Consider the following 19754-nt stretch of genomic DNA (forward strand, 5'->3'; position numbering starts at 1 on the left):
ACACGATTTTCACTTCTTAGGTTCCACAGTTTCCTCTTTAGTTTACATATATAGATGCCAAACGCCTTGAGCAAGCAGTGAATATTATTCAAGTTTACGCACATCGGAGGGAGGCGGGGTTTCGTAAAAATAGACCAATTTTTCATCTATTTTGTCCCTTTTATTCTCCTGTTTTTAAAATCCTTGATTCTCCATAGATAGAACTTAGGCTCTATCAAAGACTAATCTAGATTCTTAATCTACCAATAGAGTCAGACTGCTCCTTAAAACCAAATAAGTAATGAAGCATAGCGAGAAACCACGAGAGCCACGCTATAATTTTTTGTTTATCAGATTTTTGTGGTAAAAAAATATGAAATTTTATTTAAAAATTAAACAAACTGATAAATCTCTCTAGCATTCCAAAATCATTAATGCATATATAAGCTTTTATAATTGCTTCTTCTTAGACTAAACCTATTTTATTTTATTTTTGAATTTATTTACTTATTTGTAGCCTGGACCAAATTAATTAATCTATGAAGTGGGCAAAGTTTGAAGCTCCATAATAAGTAATAACACAAACCCTAACCTCGAATGACCTTTTCATATTATGAAATGGAAAATAAAAAGAAATAGAAAGTAGGAAAATCCCTAATGAGAATTGAATTGAGAGCAGTGAGTTGGGACCCATGTGGAATTGATTTGGGTTTGCCATCTATTGTCGGGTCAAGGGGTAAAATGGTCCTGTAGAAACGAAAGAAAGAGAAAAGGAGCTGGTGAAACATGGTGAAACTACTCAAGGAAAAAAAATAAAAATGGTGAAACTGCAGAGGGGAGCTTTAATTAGATTTGATTGGTTCATGGGAAGTAGATCCCATTGTACTAGCAAAGGAGAGCCATCACATTTCTGTGGGCCCCCATCCTCACTAGCCATGTTTGTGTCATTCTGAGATGTAGAAATGGCCAGGTCGGTAGGGGTAGCTCTCAATGGCCCCGCTTCTCTCCCTTAAAACCCTCTCCCCCCCTCCTCCCTCAATTCATTTCTCATCTCTCTCTTTCTCTATAAATTTTCTTCCAGTACCCATCTTCTCTTCAGTAGAAAAAACCCACCTCTACATAAGTGAATTCCTCTATAGATGTAGCATTCCAACCTTATTGTCAAAGGAAATCCTTCATTCCTATACAATTTTTCTTCTGAAATCCATCTTCTCTTCAATGGAAAATACCCACCTACAGATATAATGTGTTTTCCTCTTTAGTGTCATTTATTCCCTTTCTCTCCCAAAGAGAATCCTTCATTGCTCTCTCTCTCTCTCTCTCTCTCTCTCTCTCTCTCTCTCTCTCATTTGATCTGTAAAACAGTTTGAGCACATATCTATTAACAGTGCTTCATTTAGAGAGGCAACCACTGCTTGTTCATTCTTGAGCATTGTTCACCAAACATTTGTCTTTCAATACTTCAAGCAGCGAAGGAGTTAACAAATTAGTCACTTCTTTCTTCCTATTCAATCACCAATGGGGGATAATCCACGCAATTCAGAACCCGAAAGTAGTACCAATTCAATCTCATCCTCATCTCCACCCTCCACTTCCTCCTCTTCCTTCTCCCAACCACTTCAAAACTGTACTCAGATCATTTCCAAACAGCCCAAATCCAAAGACCCAGATGCCAAAAAGACCAAAACAAACCGAGATTCCAGCAAACACCCCCTCTACCGGGGCGTCCGAATGCGCAATTGGGGCAAGTGGGTGTCCGAAATCCGCGAGCCGCGGAAAAAATCTAGGATCTGGCTCGGCACTTTCCCCACACCCGAGATGGCTGCCCGGGCCCACGACGCGGCCGCGCTTAGCATTAAGGGAAATTCAGCCATACTGAATTTCCCTGAGTTGATTGACTCATTGCCGCGGCCTGCCACGTCATCGCCCCGCGATGTTCAGGCTGCGGCAGCCAAGGCCGCCGCAATGGACAAATTTATTCCGGCGGCCCCCTTCGATTCCGCAGCCACGGAATCCTCGCCGGAAGAATTGAGTGAAATTGTTGAGCTTCCGAGACTCGATGAGTCGTGTTTTGACTCGCCCGAGTCGTCTAATGATTTTGTCTATGTTGACACCGAGGACAGCTGGCTTTATTCTGCACCGCCACCCTGGATGGAAGGAATGAATGATCTTGGGTTTTTCTCTGATCAGTTTTCTACTCCGGAGAGTTGGAATCCAACTAGCTTTGAAGCTTTCTTGGGGGATTGTTAGTGGTGTTTTTGTTACAAGTGTTTTTTTTTAGCCCTTTAATTTTTCTCAGGGGCTAACAACTCTTGTAATCTTCTTTTGTTTTATTTCCTTTTCCTTTTGGCTCTGCATCTTTTGCTTTCTTTGCTTGTGTACCTTGAATTAACTGTATATCCTTGGCAAAGAGAGAAAGAAGAAACTTCTTGTTCTTTGTAGAGACATTAAAGTCCTCTTCACTCCCACTCTTTTTCTTCTTTGAGCTTAGTTTTCAATAAATTATCCCAAAGGGTTCTTGTTTTGATGTAGAGACATTAATCTTTTATTTCTCAACCCCCTTCTAATTATCTCTTTTTGGTTTATCTCGGAGTTCACAGATTCTTCCAAAGGCTGCTACTTTGGTGCAGAAAGGGGTTCTATTTCATCTTCTTTATCGGTCAAATGGGTGTTTGGTAACTTGCTTTTGCATTTGGGCTTCTGGGTTTTGTTCAATTATCATTTGCAATGAATTCAATCCTCATCATTATTATTCATCGAATCTTACAAAAAGTTGGCTGTACGAAAGAATGCAGGTTATCCCTGTATCTTCCCATTTCTTTAAACCTATTCTCCTTCAATAAAGATACATGTTCTTAGTTTGGCCACCCGTATGCAAAAAGACAAAGGAACTTAATAGTGGGGCCAATTCTGGCAATCAAAATGACCAAATTAACCCTAAATTTGTATTAAGATTTCAAACTAATAATACCCGGTGGGAGGAAAGTCTGAACGACAAAAGATGGTAATCAAGATGCAATAAAAAAAAAATATTTAAAATTTAGGCTACTGATATTGGCACAACCATGGTTTTAAATTTCGGACTTATATGAAATTTTAGCTGAAATCCCGAAATTTTGGACGAAATTATGAAATGCCATTTGTTTTTTGGGATGAAATTTCGGGAATTTCGGTTTCCGTATGTTGCGGTTCGGTCCTCACTGAAATCAGAAATTTTGGATTTCGGTCTAAATTTAAAACCATGGGCACAACCACGTTTTAATAATTGCACGGGATGGCCTATAGTAGCCTTTGACAGCTGTTTAAATAATAAAATCTGGGATTTGCTAGGAACCATCGTATGAAGGAATTTCACGGGATGGCCTCAGATGAATTAAATCAATAAGACAAATCTGAGTCAATGTGGTTCCTCTGAATGAACAAGCAAAGGGGTCATTAATTCATTATCCACCATCATTTAACGGAGGTGGCTTTTGCATGAAAAGTTAATCAGAAGGGTATTATCGTCATTATGCATAATCAGTTAATGAGTGCAACCTGTACGTTTTAATATGTCCTGAATATTGTAAGAGACGCTGTCGATTTGTTTCATCCTTTTTAACCAGTAGTGAATTAGTGATTTGTGAAAGCTACAAAGAGTAAATTCTAATTGTATTTCAAGTCTTTGATAAGCACACCCCCTCTCGTATTTTTATACCTTTATAACGTCACATCAAAAGGACAATAATTAAAAAAAGAAGCATTTCTACTTTTGATGTGACCTTGTCAGAGAAGAAGACAAAAGAGGGGGGTCTCCTTGTAAAAAAAGAGGGGGTTGTTTCATATTAGCCAACAACCTACTCTATATAATTAGTTTTGACTCTCGTATTTTTATACCTTTATAACGTCACATCAAAAGCACAATAATTAAAAAAAGAAGCATTTCTACTTTTGATGTGACCTTGTCAGAGAAGAAGACAAAAGAGGGGGGTCTCCTTGTAAAAAAAGAGGGGGTTGTTTCATATTAGCCAACAACCTACTCTATATAATTAGTTTTGACTTTGCTACGTGTATTTTCCACTATCACGGGATATCTATACGATACGAAGTATGCTGTGATTTTATTATGGGTGCAAATAGTCGGATCCGGTTAGGTAGGGTTAGGGCTGCAACAGGTCGGGTTGGGTCGGGTTTTGCAAAACCCTAGCCCAACCCTAGCTGCCATTATCTTAGCCCTGACCCGCCCTGACCCTGAGTCAGGGCCGAAAATCCTCAACCCAATGCCAACCCTACAGGGTTCATCGCAACCCTTGCCTGCCCTGATTGGCCCTGATTGGGTAGGGCTGGCCGGGTTGACCCTGATTGGGCCGGGCTGGCCCTACTTGGGTCGGACTGAGCCGGGCAATTATACATGTTTTTGGTCTGTTTTATTGTCAAAAATCAAAATACTTCTACACAATCTATTATCCTAATTGATATATGATTTTTGGTGATAAATACATAACCAAAACCCAATAGATGGAGATATGAAAAACAGAAAGGCTCAAGGGTGGGCCGCTGGTAAAGTGTAAACAGGGTCAGGTCGGTCAGGGCGGGCCGGGGGTAAACTGTAAAGGGGGTCGGGTCGGGTAGGTTCGGGTCGGCTCAGCTCGGGGTATCAACCCTAAGCCCGACCCGACCCTCAGTCAGGGCAAAAAAAATGTACCTAAACCTGCCCTCAGGGTCAGATTTTCCAATCCTGACCCTATTCGGGCTCAAGGCGGGTCAAGGCTCATAGGGCCAAACTTGCACCCCTAGGTAGGGTAGAGGCCAACCCGGGCCGAACCTGAGGCAACATTAGCTCAATGCTGACCCGACCCAACCCAAGTCGAGCCTCCGGTCCAAGAGAGTCAACCCTACCCTAACTCGCCTCAAATCTCTCAACCCTAATCCAACCTATCTAACCTGATTTTCCAAATTAGGGTGGGTTGGTCCAAAGCAAAAATTTAAAAAGGGAAGTGATATATTCACCCCCTTTCTTCCTAGGGCACCCCCTTGATTGTATTTATGACTAGTCTTTTTACAGTAAGGGCACATTTGGCTACCATGAATTTATTTTTAGTATAAATCAGGGTTCTCCAACTGGAGATGAAAAAAATAAGGAAACAAAAAACAGGAAACTAATGTCTCCGGTGATGAGAACCGTCAAAAAATCAGGAATCAGTCGATAAGATTTTAAGTATAGTTTTTTGTTTCCTGATTTCTTGCCGCTTTTCATCACCGGTGACACTAGTTTTCAGTTTTTCATTTCCTGATTTTTAGCCACTTCACCCTTATGGAAACCCCCGATTTATCTTGAAAAAAAAAAAAAAAAAAATTCATGGTAGCCAAATGTTTGGCAACCATGAATTTTTTGTCATGATAAAATTCGTGTCTCCAAGTGGCGAGAGAGGGATTGGGTGAGTGAAGTGGCTAAAAATTAGGAAACAAAATACATGAAACTTGTGTCGAAGCGGCTAAAAATCAAGAGACAAAAAACTGTACTCAAAATCTGATTGATTTCTTTTTCTTGTTTTTAGCCACTTCCCATCCTCATCGTAATATGCCCTCTCACATCTCTCTCCTCCCGCCCTGCCCTACCTCTCTTTCACCACTTGCACAAACTAATTTATCATGAAAAAAAGGGAGACGATAGATTTGCAGCCCTTGTAGGATGATTCGCACCCCTTATAACGTGAATTGTGGCGAGGGGCTGGTGTACTTCACGTCAGAAGGATTCAATGGGCCTGATTGCCACATACACTTTTGCTGGGTGTTCCAAGTAAGCAAAAGGGGCGGATATATCACTTCCCCGCTTTTTGACGTCGAACTACGTTATATGTGTTGCAAATCATCCTACAAGGGGTGCGAATATATCATCACCCAAAAAATATTCTTGGCTGGCAGACATGGCCTAAGGGATATCCCGGTGAAGGAAAAGAGGCAAATATTTCATTTCCCTTAAAAAATACAAAAAAATCTTGATAAATCACGATAAAATTAGGAAGATAGGTTCAGGTTTGGGTCGGGTCGGTTCCCTTGACCAAGGCCTCAATCCTAACCTAAAATTAAATCGGATTTGTTTTTCCCAACTCTAGCCCAACTCAACCCAAGAAAATGTCAACCCAACTCGAAGGCCTCAATCCTAACCTAAAATTAAATCGGATTGTTTTTTCCCAACTCTAACCCAACTCAACCCAAGAAAATGCCAACCCAACTCGAGCCGAAAGCAGGTTGAAGACCTTGGGGTTTAGCCCGGCCCAAGTTTCACTACTAGTATTTATGTTTCTTTTATCCTGTGGGATGTGAATAGTAAAAAGACAATGCAAAAAGGCCATCAATTCCTCTCGTAAAATCCTAAAGATCCCTAACCTTAAAGAGTGATGACCATTGGGAGATGGTGAAAGCAGAAAGGCCTTTCAGTACTTATAATAAACTGTATCTTTCTCCTCCTCTGTTTTAGTTCACCATAAACATGCCATAAATGAATGTCCACTGTCTTCAGTTCCTTTGGATTCTTCCGAGAGAGTTTTTATATGGTGCCCAACCGTCCAACGTAAAAGGCAGAGAGAGAAAAAACTCTCCCCCTTGATTTTTGATCAGGTCAAACCTCCTTCTGTGACTTTTAGGTTGATCAAAAATCAACGTGGAGGATATTTTCTCTCTCTGCCCTTTACATATAAAGGGCGGCCACCAGATAATTTCTCCTTTTGAGAAATTCCAAAACCCTAGCCAAGAACCCTCTACCATATCTATGCTATCAACGCCCCAAATTTATAAGACACCCCTCACATTTTAAAAATCAAAATCACCCCCAACAACCCTTTTCATTAAACATAGTAGAGAATGATATCCCCACTCCGTTATTTTGATAATGTAACGCCAAACTTTATTAAAACCATTCCCGGTTGGTTGCTGAAATCTTTGTGGAAATTCGCACAGCATTCGAAACAGCTAAGCAAAAAGGTATAAAATGAAAAGCGGAGTGTCAATGTTTCATATTTTAATGCCGTCTATATTCTGGAAGGTAGAAATGATATTAAAAACTAAGCTTTTTATTATTTTGGTCTCATATCTCATCCACTACTTATTGAGTGTTGTAAGTTTTGAAATGTCACCTGCATTTCTAAAACGTGGTTTAATTAATCTTTTTTAAGTTATTAAATACCTTATAAAGTTTTTATTGTTAGTACTTATTAATTTTCTAACAAATATAAATATTCAAGTAGCTGTTACATACCTTATATATGCTATATATAAGGAATTGATATCTGCACTCCTTCTTTTCAATATTTGCACAATTATAGCTCGTTAATCGCGGTTAGAATTCCCAAGAAGCTATCTTGAACCCATCAGTAAAATGTTCTAAAACATTCATTTGTTTGTTGAGCACCAACATAAATAGAAATAGGCCATGCCCCAAAAATCCATCCTGCGTCCAAAGTATTTCATTTTTTTATCTCCCTTTGTTTGATTTTTATTAGGCCGATTTTATTTTTTAAAATGACAAAAATATCCCTCCATTGAACCTCTCTTCTTCCCTAGCAAAACACGCGCCATTTTAAACTGCATTTTGTTTTTTGAAAAAATGTGTTTTATTAGTGTGCCGTTTAATACTCCTTTAAAAAAAAAATTTGGAAAACATTTTAAACACATTTTAAGCCTATTAAATGCAATTTTTGGCCAAATTTCCAACTTTACGCCACTAGGCAAAATTTTAAATGCATTTGGGAAGAGTGACAAAAGAGCCTCTATATACAGCCCATACAAGGTGCCTTCCATCACACCTCTTACCCAAAAAGGTTCTCACCTTCTTCATCTTCCATGGGCAACAACTTAGCATGTTGCAAGTTTGAAATAATCTAGAAAATGGAAAGTTGCCTCGGGTCAATGGATTTGGCTTCACTTGCTAGAACAGAAGACTTCAAGGCCTTTACAAGGCCATTCAATATAAGATACTAGGAAACTATCTTACATTCTCTCACTTAGTCTGTATAGGCCGTAAATCTTAGTTTAATATTGTTAGCATTCACTAATTTGGTCAATTAATGTCCACTTGTCTATACTTATTTTATAATGGACCATGTCTCTTTTCTTGTTGGTAAGCTTGGGTCTTTTTCTTGTTGGTAAGCTTGGATCGAACTTGTGACCTCAAGGAAGAGATACTAACCCTCAACCATTGAGCTACTGGTCCATTCAATATAAGATACTAGGAAACTATCTTACATTCTCCCACTTAGTCTGTATAGGCCTGTAAATCTTAGTTTAATATTGTTAGTATTCACTAATTTGGTCAATTAATGTCCACTTGTCTATACTTCTTTATAATGGACCATGTATTTTTTCTGGTTGGTAAGCATGGATCGAACTTGTGACCTCAAGGAAGAGACACTAAGCCTCAACCATTGAGCTACTGGTCCAACCCCGATGGATCATGTCATTATTGAGTTGTTCATTTAACACAATGATAGCTCCATGGTTACTAAATTAGCATCTTTACCAACATGAATAAACAAACATAATAGTCCATTTAGAACTTTTTACCGATATTTTGCTTCTTACAAATATTTGCAAAAACAATAATGAAGTGATTGACAGTTAAATTTTTTTTTAGAATTAGTAATCCATAATGTGATCGTAGTACGAATGTCTGAAACTAATGTAAACTCCCACTATTTATCATAAGCAACCTTATCCACTAACCTTATTCGTGCAATATGCTCCCTTAAGGGATTAAGTGGTAACTCTTTAGTCATGAGATTTTCCAGCACAAATACAAATGTACAATTCTTAATTATGTGCTCTATAACTATTGTCTTATTACCATTTCAATAATAATAATAATAATAATAACTAGTCTGATTCTGAACTCTTTCTCTCCCAAAAAGAACATAACATTAATATATATTGTAGAAAACAAGGATCAAAGCAATAAAATTTTGATACCACTAGTTCACACAAAAATCAAATAAAGAAGCAAATAACAAAACCACCAAAGACTTGCTATTTCAAAAAAAAAAAAAAAAACAAAACCACCAAAGAAAAATAGAGAGATGGAGGGAGCAAATAACAAAACAACCAAAGAAAAAAATAAAAATAAAAATAATAAATAAATAAATAAATATATATATATATATATATATATATATATATATATATATATATATAGAGAGAGAGAGAGAGAGAGAGAGAGAGAGAGAGAGATTTGTTTTGAACTTCACTAAACAAAAAACTCATCCACAACACACACACTATATATATATATATATATATATATATATATATATATATATATATATATATATATATATTCTCGTTTCTCACTTTGTCTGCAAAATAGCATTCCTCTGCTTGTCTTACTCTTCTCATCTCTATATATAGACAAAAGAAACTCAAACCTATTAAAACTCCTACAGCTAATAGGACTCTAACACTTACTATGAGTCTAACTCCTCACTCATAAAACAGCCACACATTATCTAATTAAAGTCCTATTCTAAAACAGACAAGTATTTCATTCTCAACTAATACAACCACAATTCTAGTTTGAGTAGGACTCCCGCACCACGTCGTGCTGGCCCATCCCCTCCGGCAATGTGTATTGAGTCAGCGTTGACTCTCAACACTTTCCCTCAACGCTGACTCTCCACTGGTCACGCCAAGTTCCTTTCGAAACTTCACAAACTTCTTGTAGTTCAGCCCTTTGGTGAATATGCCGGCAACTTGATCTTCTAAATGAACTGACATGGGAGAAGTTTCTTCACGAAGCACCTTCTCTCTGATGAAGTGATGATGTACTTCCATGTGCTTCGTTCTGGCATGAAACACTAGATTTTTTGCAAGCTTCATCACATTCTCATTGTCACAATATAATCCAACCATATAATCGGTATCTTGGTGTAGGTCTTCCATCAATTGCATTAACCATACACTCTCTTGAGACGCCATAGCCGCAACACGATACTCCGCTTCAGCTGTGGATAGAGAAACAGTCGGTTGTCATTTACTAAACCATGAAATGACTATCGGTTGTCGTTTACTACACCATGAAACGACTCCTGATCCCAAGCTAAAAACATACCCTGTAGTAAATCTTCTTGTGGAAAGATCTCCAGTGCATCACAAAATCCCACAACTTGACATTCACGACCTTTTTATTAGAAAATACCAAAATCCATCGTGCCTTTTACATACCTCAGTATTCGACGAACTGCATCAAGATGTGATTTTCTCGGCTTTTGCATGAATCGACTTGTGATACTGACTGATTGTGCTATATCGGGTCTAGTGAGAGTTAAATAAATAAGACTTCCCACTAGCTGGTGATATATACTCTGACTTTTAAGTTCTTCTCCTTCCACTACTCAAAGCTTCGATTAATCTCCATCGGATTAGCAATTGGATTGCAAGTGGCCATCCCGAACCGCTTGAGTAGATTTTCAACATATTTCTGCCGACTTATAAATATCCCTTTCTCTGTTCGATCCATCGCAAGACCAAGAAAGTGGCTGACCTCTCCCATCTCTTTTATCTGAAAGCGTATTCCGTGATTGACTCGGATTCTTATGATCTCCTCCAAATCGTCTCCAGTAACGATTAGATCATCAAAATACACAATAACCACTGAAATTTTATTGTCTGTGAACTTCTCAAACAAACTAGAATCCGACAACGCCATCGAATAACCACTAGCAATGAGAAACTCTGCTATCTTACCGTACCACACTCTCAGAGCCTGCGTCAAGCCATATAAAAGCCTTCTGCAACTTACACACGTATTGCGGATTCTTGGTACTCTCAAAACACCGGTTGCTCCATAAAAAATTTCGATCTAATTCAACATGCAAGAATGCATTCTTCACATCCATCTGTCATAACTTTCACCCTTTATAAGCAGCAGGCAATGAGCACACATACCATAGTGATTTTGGCTACTGGACTGAACATCTCATCATAGTCAAGCCCGCACTTCTGGAAGAATCTTCGAGCAACAGGTCTCGCCTTGAACCTTTCTACCGAACCATCTGCTTTTGTCTTTACCTTGTACACCCACTTACACATAATAGGTGACACTCCACTAGGTAGTGGAACCAAATCCCATGTTTCATTCTTCTTCAGGGTTAGGATCTCCTATTCCATTGCTTCCTCCCTTTCAGGAATACCTTCTTCTTCAAAAGATGCCGGTTCGGTAACACAGACTTCTTCAACTGATGTCGCTACATACGCCTCAGCTTCAGACTTTGAAATTTCTGAGATATTTTGTTTGGACATCACCTCCTCCTGATGTTCTGTAGATTCGGCATCATCTCCGCTAGAATCGCCGTCAAACGGAACGATTGTCATGTCACCATTACTAGTGTCCACCAAGCTGGCGACATCCAATACCTCCGTAATCATCAAAGCAACTTGGCAGGGATCATCCTGTTATTCTTTGATGGAGAGAAAAGAACTCCACTCTTCATTGCTAACTTCCCTTCAAGGATCTTTCAATGTGGCAGAATTACTTTCGTCATTCTTCTTCTTTGGTGCACAATAGTTTCTGGCAAAGTGGTCTGGCTTACCACATTCTAGCACGTCTATCTTTGTCCCTTGTTTCGAGTTTGTTTCTCAAAACCACAACAGCCTAAGGCTCCTCCTTGATCAGAACTTCCTTCCCTTTGATCTGATCTGGCCTTTGGCTTACCTTTCCGATTCTTGAAATTATGAGACTTTCTTTCTCGCCTAGCGAAGAGAACCTCCTCGTTGTCTTTTATCATAGATCCAGCCATCTTCTTGGCTAGACTCTCTTGATTTGCCAAGAGACTCTCTAATTCTTCTAGAGTTGGTTGAGTTGGCCATCCATTGATTGCTTTGATAAAACCACTATACTCGGGTTTCAATCCCCGAATAATAATCCTACGCAACATTGTCTCAAAAATTCTGGACTCTTCGTCGAGTTGCGATATTTCATTACAAATCTTCTTCACCTTCATGAAATACTCGGGAATCGTCATATTCCCTTGACACACGGAACCTATCTCATTCTCAAGCATCTGTAGTCTAGCGTTGTTTGTCTTTGAAAACAAAGTAGCAATGACATCGCACTCTTCCTTTGGAGTCTTGTCGTCTCGAATATAATCAATAAAATCTCTCTGGATGATAGACTTCAATACGAACATAGCTTTACTGGCTTTTATCTTCCACTTCTTCAAAACGTCTGGGGTTTCGACACCTCCGTCGGGAGAAGTGGTTTCTGCACCATTTATGATCTCCCATAAATCTTGCCCTTGGAGATACGACTCTATGCAAGATTTTCAATATGAATAATTTAAATTAGTCAACTTCTCAATTCCGTTGACGGAATTAGCAAAATTCATCTCTTTGATTGAGCATCTGACTACTAGCGAATTTGAAGTCGGATCCCGGATTTACAACTTCTAAAACCTTATCCCTGAACGTAGACGTATCGGATCTTGTCACTAGAGGCTTGATCTTACTTCCTTTGGCTTTCCTTCACTAGTCCCAGACTAGCAACTTCTTCGACAATCGTTCACCGTTCTTGACGGATGAATTCAACATCTGTACACCAGTCCCTAATCGTGGCTCTGATACCACTCGTAGAAAACAAGGATCAAAGCAATAAGACTTTGATACCGCTAGTTCACACAAAAATCAAATAAAGATGCAAATAACAATCCAACAATGGAGAGAGAGAGAGAGAGATTTGTTTTGAACTCGCGTGCATCACACACTATTCTCGTTTCTCACTGTACGTCTTACTCTTCTCAATTGTGTAACGTTTTCTCATCTCTATATATAGACAAAAGAAAGTCAAACCTATTAAAACTCACACAGTTAATAGGACTCTAACACCTACTATACCTACTATGAGTCTAACTCCTCACTTATAAAACAGCCACACATTATCTAATTAAAGTATTTCATTCTAACTTTAACCACAGTTCTAATTTGAGTAGGACTCCCGCACCGCGTTGTGTCCACACCACGTCGTGCCGGCCCATCCCCTCCGGCAACGTGAATTGAGTCAGCGTTGACTCTCAACATATATTGGAACCATATGGCCGATTCTGATCGAACTCTTTCTCTCACAAAAAGGACAAAGTTTTCCTTTTCATTTTCCACAATGGGGACGGCTATGTATTATTTTTCATTTTGTCCTTGGAACCATATGGCCGATATCTTTCTTTAGGGGTTTTTCCATTCTATCTTTCACTATTTTTGAACCCTACCATTTCTAGGATATTTCCTTTCAACACTTCTATCCTACCTTTGCTTTAGGTTGTCTTTCATTCAATGGTTTGAACCTTAAAACCATCATGAGTCAAATATCGATATATTTTTGGGCCCAAATAATTGAGAAAATTATTTATGGGGTGAAATGGACATCCTATGATGATCCAATGAAGCTGATTTTTGGTGGAAACCCTATCCATGAAAGGGCCTTCCAAATGAATGCTTTGGATCCCCCCAACAATGTGGGCCCGACCATAGTTTATGCTAACATTAGCAACTAAGCTTAGCTGCTAACGTTAGCAGCAACCTTTTCTCAATATGAATCCAAATTATTGAAGGTCAACAACCAAATTGCGATGGATTCCAAATATAAAACATGGGTTGCGATGGAAAATTGGTTGGAATTTTATGAAGATATGCATTTGGATTCCACCCATGTTTTATGCTAACGTAAGCACCTTTCTCTCTCTCTCTCTCTCTCTCTCAAGCCAAATTAATATTCTTTAATAGAGGAATGATAGAATGAAGGGTGCCCTTGCAAAAATCAGTTACAAGGACGCCCTCACCTTGGCAACAAAGTGGCACTGAAAAATATGGAAATATTGTTGACCGAAAGGAACAGTAAATGCACTTTTATGCCAAAGACCAATAGGAGCACCCTTGTAACCTTCTTTTTTTTTTTCCAAGGGTGCCCTTCAGTCTATCATTCATCCTCTCCGTATTATACAGTTTTCTAGTTAGCTTTTAAATGTTGTCAAAGTTGTCTAAAAGTTAACAATAGCCAGTTAGATATTTTAACAAATTGAGGACTGCCATTATCAAAATGAGTGTACAAATATCGTCTCCTCTTCTCTCTCTCTCTCTTAATCGGTGTTCTCAGTCTCTAAATAAATTATGTGCAAAGATTTAAGGTGAACAACCAATCATTATAAAATGCCAGCAATCCTTTGATTGTTTATGTCTATTTCAAAAGGTGACATAAACCCTAGAACTAATTGTGGGGAAATATTTTAATAGCTTATCTACCACATTATATATAGCACAGATATATTTCATATAACCGGGAATTTTTCTCCATAGCTTCTTCTATAATATAACTTCGAATATTGGCAAAAAGACTTCAAGTAACACATGCCTAATGTGCACACCATTTTAGGGCTGCACCCTCATTTTTGCTTGCAACACTATTCCTGAGATCTTCTTTAGTGAGTTCCCTTCAATTAGAAATTAAATCAAGATCAAAACATGGGTAGGTCCCATCATTTTCCCTACGTGAATATGATCCTGGCCATTCGTTTGGTGAGCCCGTATTGGGGATTCCTTCGCATAAAAAAGCACATATTGGAACACATCATTCTGTCTTTTCTAAAAAATAACTGGATTTCCTCATCCGTTTGGTTGTTTTTTTTTTTTTTTTTTTCTTGAAATTATTGTCATTTTCATGAATTAAAAAGACAAATGAAAGGGAGTGGAAATGCTGGGAAAGGGTATAGAAATTTCATTTCCCTCTAGCTCAATTGGTGAAGGCTTTGTTCTTCAGTCTTCAGGTTAGATGTTCAATCCCAACTTACCGACCAAAAAAATTTTTAATTACATTAGCATAAGTAATTCAGTTTTGAAACCTTGTTTAGGAACACAAAGATTGCTTTCTAATTATTGATTAATAAAGCCTATAATGGATTCATAAAACTCAAATAGATCAAGTAATCATCCTCCCTATAGTCTTTGTATTTATGTTAGAAATAGATGTGTTATATAATGAAATTAATTTGATCGAGAAAGCTTGTTTCATGAATTAAAGAGATTGCAAGTTTGGGTCTCTCTCGTGTACGATGAGATACGATAAAAGTACTTTTTTAGGGCAGTGATAAATCAACCCCCTAATATCTTAAATCGACCCCAATATCTCTCTCTGTCTCCTCTTTCTCTCTCTCTCTCTAAGCACTGCCCTATATGGGGATCGATTTAAGATATATGGGGTTCGATTTATCACTACCCTTTCTTTATGAAGTGAATTGTACAATGAGATAGATTTTAAATATCTTGTTGAGTTTTTTCTTAATATCATCAACATTCCATACTAAGAACCTCAAATGATTAAAGAATGAGATTCCGTAGCACACGCCAGCGAAACTCAAGCACGTGCCCTGCGATTGATCCCGAAGGCAGCCACATAGCAAGTTATCACGTAGAAAGTGTATAAGAGAGAGGGAGAGAGTGATATATTTTAATTATTTTTTCTGGTATTATCAAAGATAAAAGGTTTGAGTCCAAAAGAGAGGAATGAAGGTTATAATATTTCGTCCTTGCATCACATTCTTAAGTAAATGATGTGTCAAGGGTACCTTCTATATAAAATATAACTGTTCACTGAGACTTACTATATTTTGTATAATTGGGTTGAGTATGGTGGGTGAGAGAGAGAGAGAGAGAAAGAGAGATTTAAATTATATTTATTAATTAAATAGGTATTATAAAAATATAAAAGGGTTGAGCCAAAAGAGAGGAATCATTGTTATAATATTTCATCCTTGCATAGTGTCAAGGGAACCTTCCCCTCTATGAAATATTTTGTATAATCGGGTTTGTGTGTCGCATGGTGAGCTTTGAAGAGATAGTAATTATTTTTTATTAATTAAATTGGTATTATCAAATATAAAAGGGCTGACTTCAAAAGAGAGGAATGTGAGGTTATAATATTACATTCTTCCATCAAATCAGAATACTAGCTCTTGGGTCGGAAAACATTTTCCAGCATTTTCCCTTCTAATTCCACCCCACTATAATTTCCGCCCCCCATTCCGTTCATTTTTTCTACCAAACACCAGAATTGACGGATCAGAATAGGATGCCGTTTCCAGTGGCTGATTCCGGCAATCAAACGCACCCTCTAAATAGCACCTAAGTGCATGTCTTTTGTTACAAATTGATGGTCATGAAAAGAAGATCCATACAACCTATAAATCCACCCATATTAAAGATAGCCCTTGTGAGCTCTGTAACATATTGTTTCATTAATCTAAGCATAGTTAGTGACCAAAAAAAATCTATTAATTATACTTTTCAAGACTATAAAAGGAGTTCCATCCCCCCCCCCCCCCCCCCCTTCTTAAGGAATAAGTTGCAATCCATATAAAAAAATTCTTAAAAATTATACCCTAATAATGTGCATTTACATCTAGATGGACTTGCCATCGTTCTGTGGTCCGGATTTAAAATCCCCTTCCCCACCCGCGTGCAATGCACGTTTATCTTAGTATATCATTGGAAAGGAAGAAAACTAATGCATATATTAAAACCAATCCCAATAAATTGGCTCCATGGAAATCAAAAAAAGGAAATGATATCTGCACTCCCCTTGTATTAATAATGTCATTTCCTTCTCTTCATACTTACTTGATGTACTATTCAAAGAGGTTACAAGTCTCAAAAAGGTTATCAACAACCCAATTAGAACAGTGTTTAGCATAGTGACAAGTGTCATTATCGAAACAAGGGATTCCAGTTATTATTTAGCAAATCAAATTGCACTCCATCTGTAAGAAACTGACCCCTTTTGTGAGTCTTCCCATTGAAAAATGGTGCAATGAACCCTCTCCATGCTTATATCTTGTCAACTATCACAGCTTAATTGCATTGAAAGGACTTTGTGTGACTAACCAATGTCTCATGGTCCCTGTTAGGCCCGAAATCGGTTAACAGATATGACAGTGACGTAAGAGCCGAGCTGGAGGGCCCGAGGAGCTGAAGTGAAGGAAATAGAGCCCGGATGAACTGTGTTCTGCACAGAAGCAAACGAGGTCAGAATGACCGACCCGGAGTGTACTCCGGACAGGCCCTTCGACACTCAAGTCAATATGAGCCGGAGTGAAGAGGGAGTTTTAAGAGTGGTGGGTGAGAATTCAATACCCTGATTTATGAGCTTTGGAAGCCCTTTTATAGGGGAAATTTGGGGTAGGTGGGGAGTTAATGCTCCAAGGCAGGTGTCCACCAGCTAATAGGCTGGTTCGCGGTGGGCCCCCCTCTAGCCACGTGTCGGCAGCTAACAGGCTGCTGCGCTTTTACACCCCATCAGTCCCCATGTTGTATGCCAGTGAACCCCATGTTTATTTTGACTGTCTTTGAAAGTCTCAATGTCATTTTATGGTTCATAGGCTAGAAGAAGCTTGCAAACATTTATGACATCTATACTATTGCTTACTCCTTTTAAGGGAAAGAAGCTACTTCAAGTGAGTTAGAGTCTACCTGTTTAAATAGTTACAAATATTAGCTTTACAGTACACAGAAGGAATGGGAGATGTTTCTACTGCAAAAAGAGTGTCAGTCATCAACATTATGAAGTGAATGCATGCATTTGAGAAGAAAAATTCCCTTTCTTTTTTTTAATATGATAGTCATTATCATTATCTCTTACAATTGTGTGAACAAGGAAACACCAATAATTTTCCTGTATCAATTTAAGGAAAGTTTGATTCCACTTTACTTACAAAAATAAGAAAATGAGAACCACACAGAAGGGAATCCCTCTCTTTGGAAAGGTATCCTCTATGGGTTTAAACTTTATACATTAAACCCTTCCAATCAAGCATGGCAATCCTTCACTTATTGTTTAATAAACATATATCCACTCACTTACCTTTAAGAAATTCAAACATGGCAATTAGAGGAGTGGTAGGGAACTCTCATGGGTCCAAGGTGACACTGGTTCTTGGGAGAAGAAATTGAAGCTAGGACGAGGAGTAAGAAAATGAAGAATTAATCTTTTTTGTGGCAGCTTTATTTAGTTTTGTTTCTAATTTTAGTTGGATTAGTATTAAGACTATATGTCTAATCTTATTGTGGCAGCTTTAGTTAGTTTTGTTTCTAATTTTAGTTGGATTAGTATTAAGACTATATATCTAATCCTATTGAATTAGGGCATAAAAATAATTCTATGAATATGAGATTATGAAAATTGGAATCTTAAGCTTTGATTATTGAGTTTGAACAGAATTTTAAGAAATGAAATTGCACAATGCCCTAACCTTGAATGTTATCTTAGATGCACGCTGCAAATGCCACTTCTTGAAGGTAGTTGGAGGCTTGGAGCCCTCCAATCGTACAAGAGCAAGAAAAACCATCATTAGTTATCGGTTTGAAAACTATATCTCAACTTGCTACCTAGATTAGGATCTAATGTCCAAAATTAACTCCAAACATAATGACCTTTGATTATAAAGGGAATCTAGGAGCAAGTTATATAATTGGAAGTCTTTAGAACCCAAATTTGAACTTTGATTATCCAGAATATTAAAGTCTACACATAGATAAATGAATAAAAATGAATGTCATAATCTCACTTCAATCCCAATGTAAAAGCCTAATTTAATAATATCCAGCAATTACACTCTAAATGTAAATCAAAGGAACAAATTTCCCCAATAAAAGACTATGCTCCCGCTCCCTTGAATCTCTGCGAGAGTCAAGTCTTAGGATCTGAAAATGTAAACCACGGGTGAGCTAAGGCTCAGTAAAGTAATAAAGTACTACTCTAGCCATGTCTAAGCATGTCAAGAAAACATAAAGTTGAACTTCTCTTGCATTAGGTATTTTGCAGAAATGACCGTGACTTTCAAAGTTATTTGTTTATGTTAATGGCATACTTGACCCATCTGTTATAGTACACTTGTCCACTCGCTGAGCATTTCCTCATTCCTTATATGTTATTTTTCAGATTTTCGAGGAATAGGTACGGGCATGCGAAGAAGTGACTCGTGCTAAGTTGATGGAGTAAAAAGAGGTAGGGGGAGACCGAAAATAACTTTGGTAGAAACAGTGAGGAAAGACTTAAGGACTAGGAACATAACAGAGAACATGACCCTGGATAGGATAGAATGGAAGAAAATGATCCATGTAGACGAACCCAACTAGTGTTAGGATTAGACTTAGTCAATTTGAGCCGGGTAGATCTTTCACCTTCTTCATGAAATTTCTAAAGGATTCATTAGCCGACCCCAACTAGTTTGGGACAAAGGCTTAGTTGAGTTGAGTTGAGTTGAGGTACGGGCATGCGACACGAGATATGGGAGTGTGAGGGCGTAGTCTAGTTTGGACATTATTAGATTCATCTATCTTATTTCTGCATTGACAAAGACAAATTTGTTAATCTATTTATATATTATTGGTTTGAACCTGATGAGGGGTGGTTTACTTTGGAATTTATTGTAGGACATATTTTTGAGTTAAGGGATCATGAACTCTAGTTGCTCTGTATACTTGATGTGCGGAACAGGTGAAAATATGATTGATTAGCCTTGTGCACCCATGCGATTTAGCCATGGGCGTCCGTGGCTGTTGCAAACACTGGTTCGAGGCGTGACATTGTGGTATATATTATTTTTACAAAAGGGGTATTCTGGTCTACTTACATTCAAAACTTGCTCATTTTTTATTTATTTTTAATGCTTGACAACTTGGTTGAAGTTGCCTGGCAAAGTGATAGTTTTTACCTACTAGCTTGTAAGATTGACAAGAAGAAAGAGAGAATGAAAAAGTTGACTTCTGGA

The 19754-nt window shown here is 38.1% G+C and overlaps 1 pseudogene; it reads left to right on the forward strand.

The window, feature by feature from the left end:
* Positions 1-1033: 1033 nt before the first annotated feature.
* On the forward strand, positions 1034-2504 carry LOC143845542 (dehydration-responsive element-binding protein 3 pseudogene; annotated as a pseudogene).
* The last annotated feature ends 17250 nt before the right edge of the window (positions 2505-19754 follow it).

Source organism: Tasmannia lanceolata, unplaced genomic scaffold (genome assembly GCF_043159265.1).
Source record: "Tasmannia lanceolata isolate RefF3 unplaced genomic scaffold, GAP_Taslan_0.1 ptg000015l, whole genome shotgun sequence".
In the NCBI taxonomy this organism is placed as follows: domain Eukaryota; kingdom Viridiplantae; phylum Streptophyta; class Magnoliopsida; order Canellales; family Winteraceae; genus Tasmannia; species Tasmannia lanceolata.